This window comes from Lepidochelys kempii, chromosome 5 (genome assembly GCF_965140285.1).
Source record: "Lepidochelys kempii isolate rLepKem1 chromosome 5, rLepKem1.hap1, whole genome shotgun sequence".
NCBI lineage: Eukaryota > Metazoa > Chordata > Testudines > Cheloniidae > Lepidochelys > Lepidochelys kempii.
This window is the reverse complement of record NC_136384.1, coordinates 25,214,447-25,237,417: the sequence shown is the minus strand read 5'-3', so window position 1 is coordinate 25,237,417 and position 22,971 is coordinate 25,214,447. Positions and strand designations below refer to the sequence as shown.

Sequence of the window (22,971 nt, the reverse complement as noted above, 5' to 3'; positions counted from 1 at the left end):
CCATTCAGGGAGGCAGATTACCTACATTGACAGTAAACCCCCTTCCATCCGTAAGCATTGCTGTAGCAGCCGTAGTGTAGACATGGCCATAGAGGAATAGCTGCTAGTGAAGCTGTGCTGCCATTATCCCCCATCCTGGCAGTTGCTCCCACCCACACAAGGACCTGGAAGCATAGGGAGGGGCCAGTAGAAGATGCAAAGGAAAAGTTACAAGTGGTATCCATGTGAAAATCCAGCTAATCCCACGTGGGGGGTGTCATGGAGGGCAGCTGCCACCTCCCACCACTAAAGCTTTAGAAACCTAGCCATGAATGTTTAGAGTGAAAGGATCTCCTAACAGGACAGGGTCAGGTAGCAGACCCCCTGTTTCCACTTGTCAGCTTGTTTGGGGACTTTTTTCCCCCTATTTTGCTCCCTTTTTGAGTATGTAATGGATTGGAGCATGTGGCTCAAGATGTGCAATCTTTTAGATCCTGAATATTACCCTGACATATCATAAGAACATGAGAACAGCCAGAGTGGGTGAGACCATAGGTCCATCTAGCCCAGTGTCCTCTCTCCGGCAGTGGCCAATCCCAGGTACTTCAGAGAAAATGAACAGAACAGGGCAATTATCAAGTGATCCATCCCCTGTCGTCCACTCCCAGCTTCTGGCAGTCAGAGACTAGGGACAGCCAGAGCATGGTTTTGCATCCCTGACCATCTTGACTAATAGCCACTAATGGACCTATCCTCCATGAATTTACCTCATTCTTTTTTGAACCCAGTTATAGTTTTGGCCATCACAACATCCCGTAGTAATGAATTCCATAGGTTGACTGTGCGTTGTGTTAAGAAATACGTCCTTTTGTTTGTTTTTAAACCTGATACCTATTAAGTTTTGTGGATGACCACAAGAGTTAGTTTTACATCCACAGGCACATACTTGTCTTTTCTTGGAACCTGCATCCTACCATATCTAGAATAAATCTGGTTTTAATGTGTTTTCTTATGATGACTATCATTTGCTCTGAGTCACTTTAAAATATTCTTCTGAAATTACATTCACTTAATTACTTAGCAGCAGAACTAGCATGAACATGACTGTGGTGTAAAGAAAGAGTGATGGTTTCCAGCTACATTGCGATGACCTTTGTCATGTGATTATAGTTCGCTTTTGGATTAGGTTAAAGCCCTCAGACCTTTCACATTTGGTGACAAACACATTTCAGAGCTTGTTTTTTGTGTGGAGCCTTTTGTACCAAACTCTGCATTTTTGTATAGTTTTGGTCACCATCCATATGGAACTTAACACAAACAACACCATGCCAGCGGATCAAGGAAAAAATTATTCCCCTCTATTCGGCACTGATGAGGCCACATCTGGAGTACTGCATGCAGTTTGCCCCCCTCCCCCCACCCACTACAGAAAGGATGTGGACAAATTGGAAAGAGTCAGCAGGGGGCAATGAAAATTATTAAAGGGTTGGGGCATATGACTTATCAGGAGAGGCTGAGGGAACTGGGCTTATTTAGTCTGCAGAAAAGAAGAGTGAGGGGGGATTTGATAGCAGCCTTCAACTACCTGAAGGGGAGTTCCAAAGAGGATGGAGCTAGGCAGTTCTAAGTGGTGGCAGATGACAGAACAAGGAGTAATGGTCTCAAGTTGCAGTGCGAGAGGTCTAGGTTGAATATTAGGAAAAACTATTTCACTAGGAGTGTGGTGAGAGGAGTGTGGTGAAGCACTGGAATGGGTTACCTAGGGAGGTGGTGGAATCTACATCCTTAGAGGTTTTTAAGGCCCAGCTTGACAAAGCCCTGGCTGGGATGATTTAGTTGGGGTTGGTCCTGGTTTGAGCATGGGATTGGACTAGAGGGCCTCCCGAGGTCCCTTCCAACTCTAATATTCTGTGGTTCTATGTGTCTTGCAGGAACAGATTTTTTTCAAGGTTATTGATTGGAAGTCACTGTGGAAGGGCAAAAGTACCCCGCAAAACAGATAGAATTTTGATTTTTCTTTGTTTTCTTTGCAATCAGGTGACATAGAGGGACTGGTTACTTCTATTACCTGGAAGTGTTAACCAGAGTTTTTTCATGGGACCTATTGCTTTCCTTTCTTTCCTTATGTTTTTCACACTTGTTCCAGCTCAGAACCATATGGTTATTTCCTGTGTGAGTGAATATGTTAGCCTGATTAACTCCAGAAGATTCTATAAATGGTCCACCCCTGCAATTCTTCTTCAAGCAAAACTCCCATTTGGAGACAAGATCGGTTGTTTATAAGCAATGCACAGCATTAACAGAAGCAAGGCAGAGGTTCTAGAAGAAATTAAGGCTAGATCCACAAAGGTAAGTGGTGCAACCCCTAGCACAATGGGATCCTGATGCATGACGAGGGCACCTGGGCACTAGGGTGGTAAAAATAAATAATTATAATACTAACTGCCACTTTAGGTGCCTAAGTCCAAAATTTAAATATTCAATATCCCTTCTCAGCTGCTGCCTAATTGTGTAGGCAACTAAATTTCTGCCTATGTGCATGTGCAAAGCCTCTGGAGTCCTAACGCAATTAACACTGTGAAGTTGCTCAGTGCCTAAACCCTGGGATTCATAAACTAGGCATTCCCCATCTATCTTACCTATGCAGCCTGATCCAGTATGTGGGCTTTGAGCACGCCAAACCCCCCCCAAAATGGGATCGTGGTCCTTTAAACCCAATAACCCAGTGGTTAGAGCACTCACAAAGCCTGTGGGAGACTCAGGTTCAAATCTGCATTCTGCGCGATTTGGCACAGGGACTCCAACTCTGGTCTCTCACCTCCCAGGTGAGTGCCACAACCACCGGGATACAGGGTGTCCTGGAGTGAGTTTCTCTCCATCTCTCCTGTTGGAACTCTTCCACTCTGTATAAAATACTTAAATATTCACTGGGCCAGAGAGAGAGAGTGAGATGCTCTCTAGTCTAGGAGTTAGCATGTTCATCTGGGAGACCAGGTTCCAGTGCTTGCTCCATGAACACATGACTGACCATTAGATAGCCAGGTACAAGGGGGGCACACCATCACCTCCTCCTCCGTTCCTCACGAGGAAGTGCTGACCTGGCTTAGGGACCTAGCTCCAGGAGAGGGTTTATGGCTGTCAATCCTGAGTAGAGATAGGCACCTCACTCCATCCCAGAGTTAGGTGCCTAACTACCTTTAAGGGATGGGACTTATGCCCTACTCCTCTCCTTGGCATTTTTTATTAGCCAGATTAGCTTGGTGCCTTCTGGGAATCCTATTCTTAGGCACCTAACTATTCTGATGCATTGTAAAAAGCACCCAACTCGGGCACCTAACTCAGGATTCTGAGTTACACTGCATGGTGGGGTGCCTAAAAGTTAGGTGTTGTAATGTTGATCCTAACACCCTGGATCTAGCCCTCAGCTTGCAAGATCTATTCCTGTATTGTACGGATATGACAACTCTGTACATGGAGGGTTATTCTAGCAGACACTATTTTTATGTACTGTATCTTGCTACCTTTGGCTGACCCAGCATGCAGCTTTTTCTTCACCGTCATTGACTCGTTTTCAGGTGAGATTAATTTTTAATATATTCTACATACTGTATGACATTTACCTATGAAAGAGCACTTTGAGATGCAGAGGAATCCTTTTAGAGAATTCAGATAAAGTGAAATTCTCTTTATACTGAAGTAAAATAAACATCCCTATGTGTTTTGGTACGTTGCAATGTGTGTGTTGAAATTCCAGTTACAGTGAATTTTCACTTATACTGAGCTAGTTCAGGTTGGGTGGGGGAGAGGGAGACTTCACTGTAACATGGTGTCACCTATCTTAGGAACTGTGACCACACTCTCAGAGAGCAGATCTTCTGTCTGTCACCTCCAGTCTGAGAGTTTAGACCACATGCTCCACTACCCAATCCCTGAGACCAGTGCCTACCCCTCAGACTTCCCTCATAGCTTAATCACATCCTCTCTCAGAACTCCATCCAAAGGTATGAGCCTTCTGGTTTACTTCTTTAAGAGTGGCATGTAAAGGTATAATGCTTAACATGAACACAGTTTCTGCATAAGATTCTAAACCACGGTTGCTCTTTCTTTAATAGCAAGAGAAAGGCCCAGATCTACACAAAAATAAACCCTATCTGCATTTCCCTGCCTTAATTTCCTCACCGCTCTGAAGTATTCTTTGGGCTAGGGTCAGAGTCCTTTGGGGCCATCCAATGCCCTTTATTGGAATGCATGGTGTCCTGAAACTTGAGACTTCTGCCCCCAGCTCACCTCCTCTGACCTTGGCCAGTTTGTCTCCTTCCCCTCTCCTGCCCAAACTTCCTGTGTGGCTCATAGCCTTTCCCTTGTGAGTCCTTTCATAACCTTTAAATACCTTGCTCTGGTGATTTCCAGATCAGCCTTGATAGATGATTGCAGACCTCTACCAGGTGACATTGTTGCCAGCTGTCCTCTCCTCTGAGAAGCCAGTTCTTATGGCTAGAAGCCACTTTCTTGCCTTCCTCTGGTCCATTACTCTCAGATCTGGAGGAGCCAGTTCAAGGAGCTGGTGAAGCAAGAGCATACTCTGGCACTGATGGCTGACAGCAGAAGCAACACAGCATATAATTGTTCAGGCACAGGTTCATAGACCGTATCCAACCTCGGGCCCACCAGATATGGGGTCTGTTATGTTACTCTCAGGCAAGGAGAAACCACACTCCAGCAGTCACAGATATGTCCATCTCCAGAAGGGAAAGGAAATATAGAGGAATCTGGGGATTCTCCTTTTCTTCTCCCCTTTTCTTGAACATACAAGTCAAACGATTCATTTTACATTAATTTTCATTTTGGGCCTATCTTTTTCCCCCGAGTGATCGTAACCTTGACATGAAAGCTACCAGTTGTCCCTTTTGTAGAAGTGATTCTCCAAACCCCGTCTTACTGGCATCACATTGGATGGTTGCCTCTTCATTCACAACATAGTATTTCAGGATGGCATTGTTGGTCACCAGCTCCTTTATCTGCGTGATGGCTGCCTCATGTTGCGATAATAACCTCCATACAGCATCTTTGTCCAGGAGTTGCCTCAGGGGCTTGCACACATGTGAGAGGTTTGGGAGAAATTTTGTTTGATAGTTTACAAATCTTAATAGTGTGGATGTCTTCTGTGTTGCTTTCCCTTTTGGGGGTCAGGTCATATCGTCTGGAAGGTCAACAGTATGGTATTGTAGTCAAGTGCAATTTCGTCTTGGTTTTATTCACTTTTAGATTTACTTCCCCATCTCTTTCTAGCAGACAAATGAGGTTGTGCTTGTGATCTGCCATAGCTTCTGCCGTGATCTCCACATCCGTACACCAGAATGTCATAAGATGTGATGCTGATCCCTGTGAGTCGGGTTTGTACATCTTTATTACTGGGCTTCTCCAGCAAACTCCCTTGTGGTCTGGGGTGGCTCTGCAGCAGCCCTGCCCCAGTTTCCCATTCTCTGCCTGCTTCAGTAACTGTCATGGCTTGCTGTTATAACTTATTGCATTGATGTGGCTAATTCCTTAACAAAAATCCATCCCTTAAAGGGAAACAAAGTTCCTTACTCCAAGTTCAAAACAAACAAAACACAAAGTCTCTGCCCCAGTCTCAAACTAGGTCCAGCTCCTTCTTCCCAAGGGATCTGACTCATGGGTGGCAGGTATCAAAGGCCGGGGAAGGCTGTGCCTCCCCAAACAGCTCTGTGTGGTCCCACCCACGCTCCGCCCCCAGGCTCCCTCCTGCTTCCCGCTGGCGCTCTGCACTCTTCCCTTGTGGCTGGAGCCCCAGGGCCAGGGCCAGCCTGAAGTCAGGGACTCCGGGCAGCTGGAGCCAGTGCTCACATGGCCAGCACGGTGTTCGGGGGCTGGGGGAAGGACAGGCTGCCCACCCTCCTGGTGCTGGGGTCTGCGCCACCCACTCGGCGCTCCAGGGCTTGGGGGGGCCACACTGCCCACCCAGTGGTCCAGGGCTGGGGGTGCTCGGATGGCCCGGGACTGGGGAGAAGGGTTCTGAGCTCTGGCAGGGGAAAGGGGGTTGGAGGGGCAGGGCCTCGAGCAGAAGGGGCGGGCTGGGCTGGGGGCTTGCATCCCCTCTGCCCAGGGTATAACTTCTCTCCTGTAATTCTTCTGCCTGACCTCTCGGCTCGGCTGTCAGCCCTTCTCAGGCTCTTTTCTGTCCTTCAGCCCCTCCTGGCTTCTTTGGTTTTCCTTGGCATTCTGCTTGTTATTTACATTATCCTAGTGGTATTATGATTGTGCCATTGTACAATTTTAATTTGACTTTGCTTGATTGCAATTTTGCTTTCTTCTCTTCCATAATGCTGAGGAAGGCTTTGTAGCCTAGCACATTCACTGAAGCCCCACTGTCAATTTGGAATGTTTTAATGTGTTGCTGCCTTGTCTCTGATGCTAGTCTGAGCTTTATTTTTGCTCTTTTTCACTGCATTAATGTCATGTATATACAAAATTTCATCCTCTGAGTCACTGCTGACCTCCTCAATATGATGATTTTTTCTTCGCTTTTTTTTCTTGTCTACTAGATTTTGCATAATGATTTCTCTTGCCACAATTATTGGGTATGATGCTATATGTAAAGTATTTGCAACTATCATGTTTTTCTTTATAGTTCCCAGAAGTCATCCTTTACATTTAATCTTCTCTGCTGTGTGTTTGTGTATTTGATTTTGCCCAAATTTTGGTGTATTTTTCTTTGTATTTCATGCTCTCCCTGTGTTACTGGGTGAATTATCCCTGCGTCTGCTCCACTTGTGAACCTGTTCACTAACTTTGTACGTGTCTATAGCTTTTGGTAGAGTTAATGTGGGAGCTCTCATTCAAGCACCTACAACTTCCATTTCAATTATTCATGTATCACAAATTAGTTAATATTTTAAGATTTGATCATTGCATGAATCATCTTAGCAATATACGTATCTGTTTTCTCCAGATTCTTGATTACGCTTGTTGAAAAGATACTTTTTGTATATTGTAGACCTGGCTTGACATGAGAGATTAAACATGGGGCAAGTTTTATTTTTTCAAAGACAAGATTAGGGAGGTAGCTAGCAGGCTGAAAATGGAATGTTTGTGCTAAAATAAGTAAAAGGGTCAGTAAGCTAAAAGACAGAATGTTCGAGTTAGCTAAGATAAGAGAGGGAACATACAGGGAACCATTTACTAGGAACAGATAAAATGGACAAGAAAAGTTGAGAGCGTAAAGATGAAATAAAGATTAAAATCAAACATGGACAGCATGTGGACAGGCTGTACAGGGATTGTTTTTTATAAAGTAACTAGGCCAATCCCAAAACATGCGATGCAATGTATAGTGAATGTAATGTGATGTGTAAATGTATGGAAAGGAATGTTTTTTGTGTAACTTTGGATATGTGGTATACCCTGTACTTATTCCCTATGTTTGAGTTTGATTAACTTAGCACAGCTTTGCTGTATACTAAATAAAGGAACTTGAGTGATGACACCGGTGTCGACTGAGTGCTTGGACTGAGTGGAAGAGGTCCCAGAGGCTACCCCAACATATATGACATTTTTTGAGGGCTGAAAATACTTTTGGACTACTTTTAGGATTTTACATAGGTCCTCCTATCCATATCCAGACACTGTTGGAACAGATTTCAGCCTTTGCCCATTACAGGTAATAGTGTAGCTGCTCTCATTTTGTTCTCCTTTTTATACAGCCCCATTGCATTTTCATAGTTTTCCCATTGTGACCTAAAGAAAGTGCAGTTGCTAAACAAACCCTCTTTCACATCCAGCTGCTTAGGGGTAGGAACTGGTATGCTGCAATAATCCTTATTTTCTCTTTGATTAGTTTTGGGGTTTGGGGTTTTGCAATGTTCTTAGTTTCTGATTTCACATATCTGTAGAGGCTGACTCACTTCTGATACTATATTGTGTGTTCAAGTATAACATGAAAGAGAGAAGACAGTGCAACATTGAGGCTTTATTCCTTCCACCACTCTACTGTCTCTGTTCTATTCCATAGGCTCTACTGTCTCATCAAGCACCTTCTGAAAGCAGAGTCCTCTAAGTTCCTAGACACTATCCTATTTGTATAAGCATACTGCCATACTCTAACCCATCCTGGCAGGAAGCTATCTATCGTAATATTGTAGATTCAGGCAGCCCTCACAGCATAGGTTATCCTTGGTTCACTTTTTTAAGGTTATCTTTGTAAACATAGGGGCTAGAGAGTAGAATTTTATAAAACGATAGTTCAAATTCTGGTGCACAAGATGGCAGCCTCCACAAGATGGCAGAAAAAAGTATGAGATGTTCTTGTTCAACCCCTGGTCACCTCCTTCTCTCGTTACTCCAGCCTCTCTAAGTTGTCCATAACTTATCGTCATACTTCTCAGTTCCTTCTCCATACCCCACTTGTTGTTTATTTATACATCACATTACTGTGTGTTGGAACTTTGAAGACTGCATGGCACCTTAAAAACATCTCTGCTATCATCTCCTTGTACATCGCATCCCACTCTTTATGTTCCACCCAATCATCCCTTCTCGTTGACCCATTTGTTTCCTTCATCCACTGCTTACTCTCTATCTTTCCATAAACCATACCACGTGCCTCAGATAGCAGTGCAGCTGCTTAAATCCCTCCACATCTTCCTTTAGGGAACTTTTAAACCCTCACTTTTTCTGTGAAACATTCAAGTTCTAGTGGCCACTCCTCACTCTGTGTTTGGTCTTGTCTTCAACTATTTGTCTCTGTCTGATTAGATTCTTATCCCTTAAGGGCAGGAATCCTTTTTCTTGACTGGCACTGGCCTCTTACCATACAGTGCTATGTGTTTAGAATACTGTAAATAAAATTGTAGTTATGAACTACGTAAAGTTTTGACAGGGTGCGAATTTTGAATCACTCATAGAAAAGAATGCTCAGTAGTGTCTCTAAGAATATCATTCAGATCCATTTGCAATTTCAAATGAAGATGAACAAGGTTGTGTGAGCATTGAATCACTTTGGACTCATCTTAGCATCACCAATTATTACTGCAGTTAGAGAGATGGTACTAGGAATTTTATTATATTTTGAACATGTGATCAACTCTTTATTCTGAGCAGACTGAATACCTCCACAAAAGTAACTAAGGAGCTAATGTGTTAGTTTCTTTATGGAAATGATTTTGCCCTAGCTGTACAAACTTCAGAAGACCTCCATCACCATCAAGTTTTCCGAGGAAGGTAATAAACTGAAGAAAATAGAGTAAATGTACATAAGATCTTACATATATTTGCCAACTTTGTGAACAGTGATGCCAAAATTAATAGAATAAAACATTTCACTTACCTTGGACAAGTTTTGTCAAAATTGCCAACACTAATAAAAAGTTTTTAAAAAAAGAGGGGGGGGGGAGAGAAAGAGAAGCCAAATTCTTTGTTGCAAAATAATTCCATTGAAGTCAATAAAGTTATGCCAGAAAAGAATTTGACCCAATTAGTTTGCTGTTATCACAGTATACTCATAGACTATGTTTACCGTACTGTGGTGGTATCCACTTTATTTTCCAGCTGTGAAAAATGTGCAAGCTATTGCTGGAACATCAAAGGGCTGGAAAAATTTCATCAACACCACCTTCAAGCTATTATGAATGTAAAGCAGCAAGATAAAATCATTAATAATCAGGTTCTGCAAAGAGATTGCACAACCATTGTTGATGCAATTCTTGTGCAAGCACAGCTTCGCTGGACAGGACACATCCTAAACATGGAGATCACCATTTTCCCAAAGAAGATGTGTTGAATAATTAACGTTAATGCCGAAAAGATCAGAGGAAGACATACAGAGATGTTATTATGAAAAAGAACCTTGGCCATTTTGACATTGATTATCAGCATGTGTGCAGTTGTAGTATCAAACTAGTCAGTAACATGCCAAAGTAACATGGGGCAGAGAAACTTTTAAAGCAAAGACATATTCATAAACAACAAAAGAAGGTATTTTGCCAGGAAGAGGGGGTGGGGCAGAAATTAAAGACACAACTAGGGAATGTTGCTTTACTTCCTTGCCAACCTTTGGGAAGCTCTATAAATCAAAAAAAGGTTTTTTAGTCATCTAAAAGTCTACAAAAGCTCTTGTGAAACCAGTAATCTCTGACACAAAGGATGACTGAAGTTTACTTTCCATCTATAGCAATGACAAAAACCAAAGTTTATCTTGACCAAACTCATTATGTCACTCTTTATCTGCCATTCTAAGCAACTCAGGTTAACACCAGACAAATTGCCTCTCTCTGCTACTCTATGGCTGACATACTTTACCATTCTAGTGCAGTGGAGTCTACTTATAACTGACTCTGAGTTCCTTTAAATTGCTAAAGAAGCTATACACTTTATTTCCACTTTTCAGTCTAGAAGTTTTAGTTTCAATAAAAGTGTAGCCGGGGGGGGGGGGGGGGGGGGAATTCCTACTTGTGGATATTGGTGGTTTGTTTTCATTACTACAGAACACATATTTATTACTTTTCATTCATAATTTGCCACTAGGTATAGTGATTAGCTTTTAAAAAAAAGTGCTGTTGCTTTGGGGGATTTAGTTGGTTTGCAGATGGTTCACACTGCATTTTCTTCCCAACCATAAGTACTAGGTGTTAGGGGGCTTATTTCTTCACCCACTTACTTCCCTGGTCCTTCTCGCATGAACAGAGAGCAACAATACCCGAAGTCCAAAGGTGCAAACAATTCCATGTTTATTGGGGTGAACTTCCAGAAAGCATGATTCTAGTTTCCTTCCTTAGTGTCCCCTTTCCCAGCTCTGACACCACAGAGCCTTACCTGTGTCCCTGTTTCCATTTCCCCCCCTTATCAAAACATGATTCCAATTTTCCCCACCGCCCCCTTCCTGATTGACTGCAGACTAGGTAGTAAAACTTGAGTTCTGCTTAGCTATACCTTAACCAATCATTTTACTGAAATTTAACTAACCAATCCTAACATATTGTAACATGATTATTTAACCAATTATATCCTACCACCTTAATTAGTTTACACCCAGCAAAATTAATTATACAGCAGACAGGAACAATCACAGAAAGCTCAGAGCTCAAGTATGAAACTGCAGAAAAACCTGAGAGTCTCTGAATTAATTTTAGAAATGTGAGCAACAAGGGTGATGTCATTGTGGGAGTCTACTATAGACCACCAGACCAGGGGGATGAGGTGGACGAGGCTTTCTTCTGGCAACTCGCAGAAGTTACTAGATTGCAGGCCCTGGTTCTCATGGGAGACTTCAGTCACCCTGATACCTGCTGGGAGAGCAATACAGCGGTGCACAGGCAATCAAGGAAGTTTCTGGAAAATGTAGGGGACAATTTCCTGGTGCAAGTGCTGGAGGAACCAACTAGGGGCACAGCTCTTCTTGACCTGCTACTCACAAACCGGGAAGAATTAGTAGGGGAAGCAAAAGTGGATGGGAACCTGGGAGGCGGTGACCATGAAATGGTCAAGTTCAGGATCCTAACACAAGGAAGAAAGGAGAGCAGGAGAATACGGACCCTGGATTTCAGAAAAGCAGACTTTGACTCCCTCAGGGAACTGATGGGCAAGATCCTCTGGGAGAATAACATGAGGGGGAAAGGAGTCCAGGAGAGCTGGCTGTATTTTAAAGAATCCTTAAACCATCCCGATGTGTATAAAGAATAGTAAATATGGCAGGCGACCAGCTTGGCTTAACAGTGAAATCCTTGCTGCTCTTAAATACAAAAAAGAAGCTTACAAGAAGTGGAAGATTGGACAAATGACCAGGGATGAGTATAAAAATATTGATCAGGCTTGCAGGAATGAAATCAGGAAGGCCAAATCACATCTGGAGTTGCAGCTAGCAAGAGATGTTAAGAGTAACAAGAAGGGTTTCTTCAGGTATGTTAGCAACAAGAAGAAAGTCAAGGAAAGTGTGGGCCCCTTACTGAATGAGGGAGGCAACCTAGTGACAGAGGATGTGGAAAAAGCTAATGTACTCAATGCTTTTTTTGCCTCTGTCTTCACGAACAAGGTCAGCTCCCAGACTACTGCACTGGGCAGCACAGCATGGGGAGAAGGTGACCAGCCCTCTGTGGAGAAAGAAGTGGTTCAGGACTATTTAGAAAAGCTGGACGAGCACAAGTCCATGGGGCCGGATACGTTGCATCTGAGAGTGCTAAAGGAGTTGGCAGATGTGATTGCAGAGCCATTGGCCATTATCTTTGAAAACTCATGGCGATCGGGGGAGGTACCAGATGACTGGAAAAAGGCTAATGTAGTGCCCATCTTTAAAAAAGGGAAGAAGGAGGATCCTGGGAACTACAGGCCAGTCAGCCTCACCTCAGTCCCGGGAAAAATCATGGAGCAGGTCCTCAAGGAATCAATTCTGAAGCACTTAGAGGAGAGGAAAGTGATCAGGAACAGTCAGCATGGATTCACCAAGGGCAAGTCATGCCTGACTAATCTAATTACCTTCTATGATGAGATAACTGGCTCTGTGGATGAAGGGAAAGCAGTGGACGTGTTGTTCCTTGACTTTAGCAAAGCTTTTGACATGGTCTCCCACAGTATTCTTGCCAGCAAGTTAAAGAAGTATGGGCTGGATGAATGGACTATAAGTTGGGTAGAAAGCTGGCTAGATTGTCGGGCTCAACGGGTAGTGATCAATGGCTCCATGTCTAGTTGGCAGCCGGTATCAAGTGGAATGCCCCAGGGGTCTGTCTTGGGGCCAGTTTTGTTCAATATCTTCATAAATGATCTGGAGGATGGTGTGGATTGCACCCTCAGCAAGTTTGCAGATGACACTAAACTGGGAGGAGTGGTAGATATGCTGGAGGGTAGGGATAGGATTCAGAGGAACCTAGACAAATTGGAGGATTGGGCCAAAAGAAATCTGATGAGGTTCAACAAGGAGAAGTGCAGAGTCCTGCACTTAGGACGGAAGAATCCAATGAACCGCTACAGACTAGGGACCGAATGGCTCGGCAGCAGTTCTGCAGAAAAGGACCTAGGGGTTACAGTGGACAAGAAGTTGGATATGAGTCAACAGTGTGCCCTTGTTGCCAAGAAGGCCAATGGCATTTTGGGCTGTATAAGTAGGGGCATTGCCAGCAGATCGAGGGACATGATCGTTCCCCTCTATTCGACATTGGTGAGGCCTCATCTGGAGTACTGTGTCCAGTTTTGGGCCCCACACTACAAGAAGGATGTGGAAAAATTGGAAAGAGTCCAGCGGAGGGCAACAAAAATGACTAGGGGACTGGAACACATGACTTATGAGGAGAGGCTGAGGGAACTGGGGATGTTTAGTCTTCAGAAGAGAAGAATGAGGGGGGATTTGATAGCTGCTTTCAACTACCTGAAAGGGGGTTCCAAAGAGGATGGCTCTAGACTGTTCTCAGTGGTAGCAGATGACAGAACAAGGAGTAATGGTCTCAAGTTGCAGTGGGGGAGATTAGGTTGGGTATTAGGAAAAACTTTTTCACTAGGAGGGTGGTGAAACACTGGAATGCGTTACCTAGGGTGGTGGTGGAATCTCCTTCCTTAGAAGTTTTTAAGGTCAGGCTTGACAAAGCCCTGGCTGGGATGATTTAGTCGGGGATCGGTCCTGCTTTGAGCAGGGGGTTGGACTAGATGACCTCCTGAGGTCCCTTCCAACCCTGATATTCTATGATTCTATGAACCAGACAGAGATTATACAGACAAACAATGGGAAATGGGACTACAATGATAGAACAACACAGAAATGAGGATTTCACATCCCAGCTATTGATAAGTGAGTTCTTGCCAGACAGGATGCTATCAAACTAAATTTCCTTTTACATCTTCTACGCACTTCCCTTTCTCTGGAGGTGATAGGCATTATCAGGGCAGGATTGTATTCCTAACAGCCCAATAGCACCTTATTTCAATGTGACTAGTTTGGAATGTGAGGATGTGACCATTCACTTCCCAGCTTATGGCTGCCTCTGTTGCTTAGTCAATGGCCTTAGCCAAAGAACAGGGCCTCAGACTGTCACAGTAAGAGAAGGCCCTTACACCGGCAGACAGTGATTTTGATTCTTTCTTTTGTACCTCTATAACTAGCTAAGTGATAAGAATACACCTAAATTAGAGTATAGGCCTTTACAGACAGGCCTGAATATCTATATCCTAACACTAGGCACCATTTTAAAAGAAAAGTTTGGATCATGGAGCACAAGATGGCAACCACCACAAACAAGTGCCAGCTTGCCAAGTCATCATGAGTCAGCCTGATTTGACCTGTGGCACTCCTTTGATGGCTCTACTGGAAAAACCAAGTAGGTCATCTGAATTCAGTTGAAAATAATGATTGAATTTTGGATTGCTGAGCATTTCCGGTAATTGACAAACTATTTATTTTGCATAGCCTTAGTTTTGGGATTCATTTGCTCTAGGATTAAAGTAACATAAGGAGCCGACTCTGTTTGAGGCAGTATAGCAGAGTAAGATTCTGTTGGCAAGAAACCTGATTCATTTTCATTTTGAACTTTAGCTTTGCATTTGACTTTGGACACAGGAGGGGCTTGTATTTTATCTGTAAAAAACAGTAAATAAATATCAGCTGCCAGCTAATTCCCACCACAGACTATCAGCAGTCACACTACACACACTGAGACTATTTTTTTCCTCACAACTAAGTTGTTTTGTGTTGCTTTACTAAGGGATAGTCTCTACAAATCACCACCACTGGAATTAGAGAGACAAGGTGGGAGAGGTAATATCTTTTACCGGAACAACTTTAAAAGACATTACCTCACCGAACTTGTTTCTCTAATATCTTGGGGCAGACAGGGCTATAAGAACACTGCATACCAGACATCTGTGTGCTCCTTATGTCACCCATGGAGCTATGTTGTTCAACAAGTCTTTAATGTTGTCAAGCCACCTTTTCTTTCCTCTTTCCTCTAACCACTTTTTCATTACAGAACTGCCCAATTGACTTTTTTACCCTTTAGATTTTAGATTTTTGGCCTTTGCTCAAGGTTCCTCATAGAATCATAGACTATCAGGGTTGGAAGGGACCTCAGGAGGTCATCTAGTCCAAACCCCTGCTCAAAGCAGTTCCAATCCCCAACCAATCTATTGGTGCCAAGTTGTTCTAGGCATTGGGCTCAATGCAGGGCATATTTCATATGAAATCAGAATGTGGTTTGTAAGTGTTGAGAAGTAGGTCTGACACTTCTTTCAAAGCAACCTTCTGTTTTTTCTGACTTCTTTCCTAATTTAGATTATCCACATCCATATTTCCAAGGTTTTCTAAGAAGGCATAATTCTGTACAAATTTTTTTTCTTTTTGTGTGTTCAATTTCCACATTTCTTGTGTCAGCCTGTTCAAGTTTGAAATTTGCTCTGACAAGCAAGCTGTTCTCCAATGGCAGAGACAAAACATTTTAACAGAAAAAATTATATAAATTTTTTTGATCCCTGACTTTACATAGTGTACAACCTTTAATACATTATTGTCAGTTCTTCTCAGACCACTAGCACAGAGTTGTTGAAAATGGCTTGACTTTCTACATTTCCTTTTGACAATTAGTAGTAGTACTAATGAGTTGTTCATCCTATCTCTCCTTTACATATTTCTCTTTTGGATATGTGAAATTCTCAGAATTCCCTATGAATGTAGGTAATGAGCGGCGAACAGAGGAGAGGCAAACTGAGAGAGTTTGTCTGGGAACCGTCCGAGAGGACCTACAGTGAGTGCTGCATTAGGGGGGCTGTGTTATGAGCTGGTGGGGTGAATATCCGAGTGTCTGTCTGCTGTGACCATTTGTTTGACCAGAGCTAGTTGCAGGGACTGTTTGACCGTGTGGTTGTTTGTTTGAAAAGCGAGAAATGAGAGTGCTTTGTTCCAGGTGGTCCTAGAGTGATTGATTCGAGGGAAGGCTTTGAGCTGGAGCAATTGCTTCGAGCCAGCAGCCTTATCAAAAAGCAGCCAGTGAGTGAGCAGAGAAGAGGCAAACAGAGGACAGGGAGTTTGCCTTGGAGTTCGCCTGAGGGGAGTTCCCACAAAGTTTTTGCCTTTTGGGCTTCTGTGAGCAGTAAATACAACATCTGAAGAGACTCTTAGAAGGAAGACAATATGGATAGTGAGCGACCAGCTGTTGTGATCTGCACAGGATGTGCCATGTTTTTCTTTCTCCCAGAGGATAGAAGAAACTTCATTTGTACGAAGTGCAAGCTGGTCTCCAAACTGGAAGAGAAGTTTAAGGGCTAGAGACCCAAGTATCGACCCTGCGTTGCATCAGAGAAAACGAAGACTGTCTGGATAGAAGTCAGCGTCTGGTACTGCAGGCACAGCATGCTGAAGAATCGGAGAGGGCCGTGCAGAACGGGGAAGAAAATTGCAGCATGTGACCTTCAGAAGAAGAAAGAGGAGAACTCAGGTACCCCCAATGCAGATAGAGGTAAGAAACAGTTTTCAGGCTCTCTGCACAAGTACTACGGCAGAGAATGGTTTGGAAGAGTCATCTGAAGGAAGGGATCAGAAGGAGACCCCATTGACTGGAAGGTCTGGGATGCATTTTCCTATGGATGGGGGCTCCACGACCACCACTCCCAAGAGGAGGAGATGGGTGGTGGTGGTCAGGGACTCCTTCCTAAGGGGGACGGAGTCATCCATCTGCTGTCCAGACTGGGAAACTCGAGAAGTGTGCTGCTTGCCTGGAGCTAGAATTCAGGATGTGATGGAGTGTATGCCGAGACTGACCAAGCCTTCAGACCGCTACCCCTTCCTACTTCTCCATGTGGGCACCAATGATACTGCCAAGAATGACCTTGAGTGGGTCACTGCAGACTTTGTGGTTCTGGGAAGAGGGATAAAGGAGTTTGAGGCACAAGTCTTGTTCTCGTCCATCCTCTCTCTTGAAGGAAAAGGCCCAGGTAGGAACCATTGAACTGTGGAGGTAAAGGCATGGTTACACAGGTGGTGTTGGAGAGACAGCTTTGGATTCTTCAACCATGGGATGTTGTTGCAGGAAGGATTGCTAGGAAGAGATAGGATCCACCTAACGAAGAGAGGGAAGAGCATCTTCATGGACAGGCTTGCTAACCTAGTGAGGGAAGGCTTTAAACTAGGTTCGCCAGGGGATGGAGACCTAAGCCCTGAGGTAAGTGGGGAAGTGGGGTAGCGGGAGGAAACACAAGGAGGATGGTGCAACAGGGGAGGCCTCCTGATTCATACTGAGAAAGTAGGGCAATTGGCTAGTTATTTTAGGTGCCTGTACACAAATGCAAGAAGCCTGGGAAACAAGCAGGAAGAATTGGAATTCCTGGCAGAGTCAAGGAACTGTGATGTGACTGGAATAACAGAGACTTGGTGAGGTAACTCACTGACTGGAGCACTGTCATGGATGGGTTTAAACTGTTCAGGAAGGACAGGTGGCGGAGATAAGGTGGAGGAGTTGCACTGTATGTAACAGAGCAGTATGATTGCTCAGAGCTCCAGTATGAAACGGGAGAAAAGCCTGTTGAGAGACTTTGGGTTAAATTTAGAGGCAAGAGCAACAAGGGTGATGTAATTGTGGGCATCTGCTATAGATCATCAGACCAGGAGGAAGAGGTAGACAAGGCTTTCTTCGGACAACTAACAGAAATTTCCGGATCATAGGCCCTGTTTCTCATGGGGGACTTCAATCACTCTGACATCTGCTGGGAGAGCAATAAAGCAATGCACAGACAATCCAGGAAGTTTTTGGAGAGTGTTGGAGACAACTTCCTGGTGGAAGTGCTGGAGGAACCAACTAGGGGCTGTGATCCTCTTGACCTGCTTCTCACAAACAGGGAAGACTTGGTAGGGGAAGTAGAATTGGGTGGCAACCTGGGCAGCAGTGACCATGAGATGGTCATGTTCAGGATCCTGACAAAAGGAAGAAAGGAGAGCAGCAGAATACAGACCCTGGACTTCAGAAAATCAGACTTTGACTCCCTCAGGGAACTGATGGGCAGGATCTCCCATGAGGCTAATTTGAGGGGGAAAGGAGTCTAGGAGAGCTGGCTGTATTTTAAAGAAGCCTTATTGAGAGCACAGGAACAAACCATCCCAGTGTGCAGAAAGAATAGCAAATATGGCAAGCGACCAGCTTGGCTTAACAGAGAAATCTTCAGTGAGCTTAAACACAAAAAGGAAGCTTACAGGAAGTGGAAACCTGGACAGATGACCAGGGAGGAGTGTAAAAATATGGCTCACGCATGCAGGGGTGTAATCAGGAAGGCCAAAGCACAAATGGAGTTGCAGCTGGCAAGAGACGTGAAGGGTAACAAGAAGGATTTCTATAGGTATGTTAGCAACAAGAAGAAAGTCAGGAAAAGTGTGGGACCCTTACTGAATGGGGGAGGCAACCTAATGACAGAGGAGGCTTTTTTTGTCTCGGTCTTCACAGACAAGGTCAGCTTCCAGACTGCTGTCCTGGGCAGCACAGTATGGGGAGGCGGTGAGCAGCCCTCAGTGGTGAAAGAACAGGTTAAGGACTACTTAGAAAAGCTGGACATGCACACGTCCATGGGGCCGGATGCACTGCATCCGAGGGTGCTGAGGGAGTTGGCTGATGTGATTGCAGATCCATAGGCCATTATCTTTGAAAACTCATGGCGATCAGGGGAAGTCCCGGACGGTTGGAAAAGGGCAAATATAGTGCCCATCTTTAAAAAAGGGAAGAAGGAGAATCTGGGGAACTACCGCCTCACCTCATTCCCTGGAAAAATCATGGAGTGGGTCCTCAAGGAATCCATTTTGAAGCACTTGGAGGAAAGGAAGGTGATCAGTACAGTCAACGTGGATTCACCCAGGGCAAGTCATGCTTGACCATAGCTCAGTGGTTTGAGCATTGGCCTGCTAAACCCAGGATTGTGAGCTCAATCCTTGAGGGGGCCTTTTAGGGATCTGGGGCAAACATTGGGGACTGGTCCTGCTTTGAGCAGGGGGTTGAACTAGATGACCTCCTGAGGTCCCTTCCAACTCTGATATTCTATGATTGCCTTCTATGATGAGATAACTGGCTCTGTGGATGAGGGGAAAGCGGTGGATGTGATATACCTTGACTTCAGCAAAGCTTTTGATACAGTCTCCCACTGTATTCTTTCTAGCAAATTAAAGAAGTATAGATTGGATGAATGGACTTTAAGGTGGATAGAAAGCTGAGTAGATTGTTGGGCTCAATGGGTAGTGATCAACAGCTCGATGTCTAGTTGGCACCTGGTATCAAGCAGAGTGCCCCAGGGGTTGATCCTGGGACCAGTTTTGTTCAACATCTTCATTAATGATCTGGGTGATGGGATGGATTGCACCCTCAGCAAGTTCGCAGATGATGCTAAGCTGGGGGGAGAGTAGATACACTGGAGGGTAGGTGTGACCGGTTCGGTCACAGAGATCCCCCTTGGGACTGTCACCTGATGTGCTGAAATTACCTCTAAGCCTGTTTTCCCTGCCAGCTTGGGACTTCCAGAACCCTGTCTTGTTGAGCCAGACACACTAGCCTGCTGCAACACAGACCCAGAGTCTGCTCCACACCCCCAAAGCTGCAGACTTAACTGAAAAAAGCTCAGCAGGTTACCTATCTCCAGAACCCAGACACCCAGTTCCCGATGGAATCCAAACCCCAAATAAATCCGTTTTACTCTGTATAAAGCTTATACAGGGTAAATTCATAAATTGTCTGCCCTCTATAACACTGATAGAGAGATATGCACAGCTGTTTGCTCCCCCAGGTATTAATCACTTACTCTGGGTTTATTAATAAACAAAAGTGATTTTATTAAGTATAAAAAGTAGGATTTAAGTGGTTTCCAGTAATAACAGACAGAACAAAGTAAGTCACAAAGCAAAATAAAGCAAAAACACACAAGTCTAAGCCTAATACATTAAGAAACTGATTAGAATGTGGACAAATTGAAGAGAGTCCAGCGAAGGGCAACAAAAATGATTAGGTGGCTGGGGCACATGACTTACGAGGAGAGGCTGAGGGAACTGGGCTTAATTAGTCTGCAGAAGAGAAGAGTGAGGGGGGATTTGATAGCAGCCTTCAACTACAAAGGGAGGCTCCAAAGAGGATGGAGTTAGGCTGTTCTCAGTGGTGGCAGATGACAGAACAAGGAGCAATGGTCTCAAGTTGCAGTGAGGGAGGTCTAGGTTGGATATTAGGAAAAACTATTTCACTAGGAGGGTGATGAAGCACTGGAATGGGTTACCTAGGGAGGTGGTGGAATTTCCGTCCTTAGAAGTTTTTAAGGCCCGGCTTAGAATCATAGAATATCAGGGTTGGAAGGGACCTCAGGAGGTATCATATCATAGAATATCAGGGTTGGAAGGGACCTCAGGAGGTCATCTAGTCCAACCCCCTGCTCAAAGCAGGACCAATCCCCAATTTTTGCCCTATATCCCTAAATGGCCCCCTCAAGGATTGAACTCACAACCCTGGGTTTAGCAGGGCAAAGCTCAAACCACTGAGCTATCATCTAGTCCAACCCCCTGCTCAAAGCAGGACCAATCCCCAATTAAATCATCCCAGCCAGGGCTTTGTCAAGTCTGACCTTAGAAACTTCTAAGGAAGGAGATTCTACCACCTCCCTAGGTAACGCATTCCAGTGTTTCACCACCCTCCTAGTGAAAAAATGTTTCCTAATATCCAACCTAAACCTCCCCCACTGCAACTTGAGACCATTACTCCTTGTCCTGTCCTCTTCTACCACTGAGAATAGTCTAGAACTATCCTCTCTGGAACCACCTCTCAGGTAGTTGAAAGCAGCTATCAAATCCCCCCTCATTCTTCTCTTCTGCAGACTAAACAATCCCCGTTCCCTCAGCCTCTCCTCATAAGTCATGTGTTCCAGACCCCTAATCTTTTTTGTTGCCCTTCGCTGGACTCTCTGCAATTTATCCACATCCTTCCTGTAGTGTGGGGCCCAAAACTGGACACAGTACTCCAGATGAGGCCTCACCAATGTCGAATAGAGGGGGACAATCACGTCCCTCGATCTGCTCGCTATGCCCCTTCTTATACAGCCCAAAATGCCATTGGCCTTGGCAACAAGGGCACACTGTTGACTCATATCCAGCTTCTCGTCCACTGTCACCCCTAGGTCCTTTTCCGCAGAACTGCTGCCTAGCCATTCAGTCCCTAGTCTGTAGCGGTGCATTGGGTTCTTCCGTCCTAAGTGCAGGACCCTGCACTTATCCTTATTGAACCTCATCAGATTTCTTTTGGCCCAATCCTCCAATTTGTCTAGGTCCCACTGTATCCTATTCCTGCCCTCCAGCGTATCTACCACTCCTCCTAGTTTAGTATCATCTGCAAATTTGCTGAGGGTGCAATCCACACCATCCTCCAGATCATTTATGAAGATATTGAACAAAACTGGCCCCAGGACCGACCCCTGGGGCACTCCACTTGACACCGGCTGCCTACTAGACATGGAGCCATTGATCACTACCCGTTGAGCCCGACAATCTAGCCAACTTTCTACCCACCTTATAGTGCATGCATCCAGCCCATACTTCTTTAACTTGCTGGCAAGGATACTGTGGGAGACCGTGTCAAAAGCTTTGCTAAAGTCAAGAAACAACACATCCACTGCTTTCCCTTCATCCACAGAACCAGTAATCTCATCATAGAAGGCGATTAGATTAATCAGGCATGACCCTCCCTTGGTGAATCCATGCTGACTGTTCCTGATCACTTTCCTCCCATAAAGTGCTTCAGGATTGATTCCTTGAGGACCTGCTCCATGATTTTTCCAGGGACTGAGGTGAGGCTGACTGGCCTGTAGTTCCCAGGATCCTCCTCCTTCCTTTTTTTAAAGATGGGCACTACATTACCCTTTTTCCAGTCATCTGGGACTTCCCCCGTTTGCCACGAGTTTTCAAAGATAATGGCCAATGGCTCTGCAATCACAGATGCCAATTCCTTTAGCACTCTTGGATGCAACGTTTCCGGCCCCATGGACTTGTGCACGTCCAGCTTTTCTAAATAGTCCCTAACCACCTCTTTCTCCACAGAGGGCTGGCCGTCTACTCCCCATGCTGTGATGCCCAGTGCAGCAGTCTGGGAGCTGACCTTGTTCGTGAAGACAGAGGCAAAAAAAGCATTGAGTACATTAGCTTTTTCCACATCCTGTCACTAGGTTGCCTCCCTCATTCAGTAATGGGCCCACACTTTCCTTGGCTTTCTTCTTGTTGCCAACATACCTGAAGAAACCCTTCTTGTTACTCTTGACATCTCTTGCTAGCTGCAGCTCCAGGTGCGATTTGGCCCTCCTGATTTCATTCCTACATGCCCAAGTAATATTTTTATACTCTTCCCTGGTCATATGTCCAACCTTCCACTTCTTGTAAGCTTCTTTTTTATGTTTAAGATCCGCTAGGATTTCACCGTTAAGCCAAGCTGGTCGCCTGCCATATTTACTATTCTTTCGACACATCGGGATGGTTTGTCCCTGTAACCTCAACAGGGATTCCTTGAAATACAGCCAGCTCTCCTGGACTCCTTTCCCCTTCATGTTAGTCCCCCAGGGGATCCTACCCATCCATTCCCTGAGGGAGTCGAAGTCTGCTTTCCTGAAGTCCAGGGTCCGTATCCTGCTGCTTACCTTTCTTCCCTGTGTCAGGATCCTGAACTCAACCAACTCATGGTCACTGCCTCCCAGATTCCCATCCACTTTTGCTTCCCCCACTAATTCTTCCCGGTTTGTGAGCAGCAGGTCAAGAAAAGCTCCCCTCCTAGTTGGCTCCTCTAGCACTTGCACCAGGAAATTGTCCCCTACATTTTCCAAAAACTTCCTGGATTGTCTATGTACCGCTATATTGCTCTCCCAGCAGATGTCAGGAAAATTAAAGGGCTTGACAAAGCCCTGGCTGGATGATTTAGTTGGGATTGGTCCTGCTTTGAGCAGGGGGTTGGACTAGATCAGGGGTGGCCAACTTGAGTCTGAGAAGGAGCCAGAGTTTACCAATGTACATTGCCA

At 44.8% G+C, this 22,971-nt stretch overlaps 1 protein-coding gene across 8 annotated transcripts in view; it reads left to right on the top strand.

The window, feature by feature from the left end:
- The window catches only part of PRLR (prolactin receptor), a 308,636-nt gene that overhangs the window by 41,825 nt on the left and 243,840 nt on the right, over positions 1-22,971 (top strand). For 7 of the 8 annotated variants that reach the window (XM_078852729.1, XM_078852735.1, XM_078852731.1 and 4 more), the window contains one exon: positions 2,126-2,328. The exons of the other annotated variant lie outside the window; for it this stretch is intronic. The gene's annotated coding sequence lies outside the window, so the exon portion shown is untranslated. The remainder of the gene's footprint in view (positions 1-2,125; positions 2,329-22,971) is intronic. 8 annotated transcript variants of the gene reach the window in all.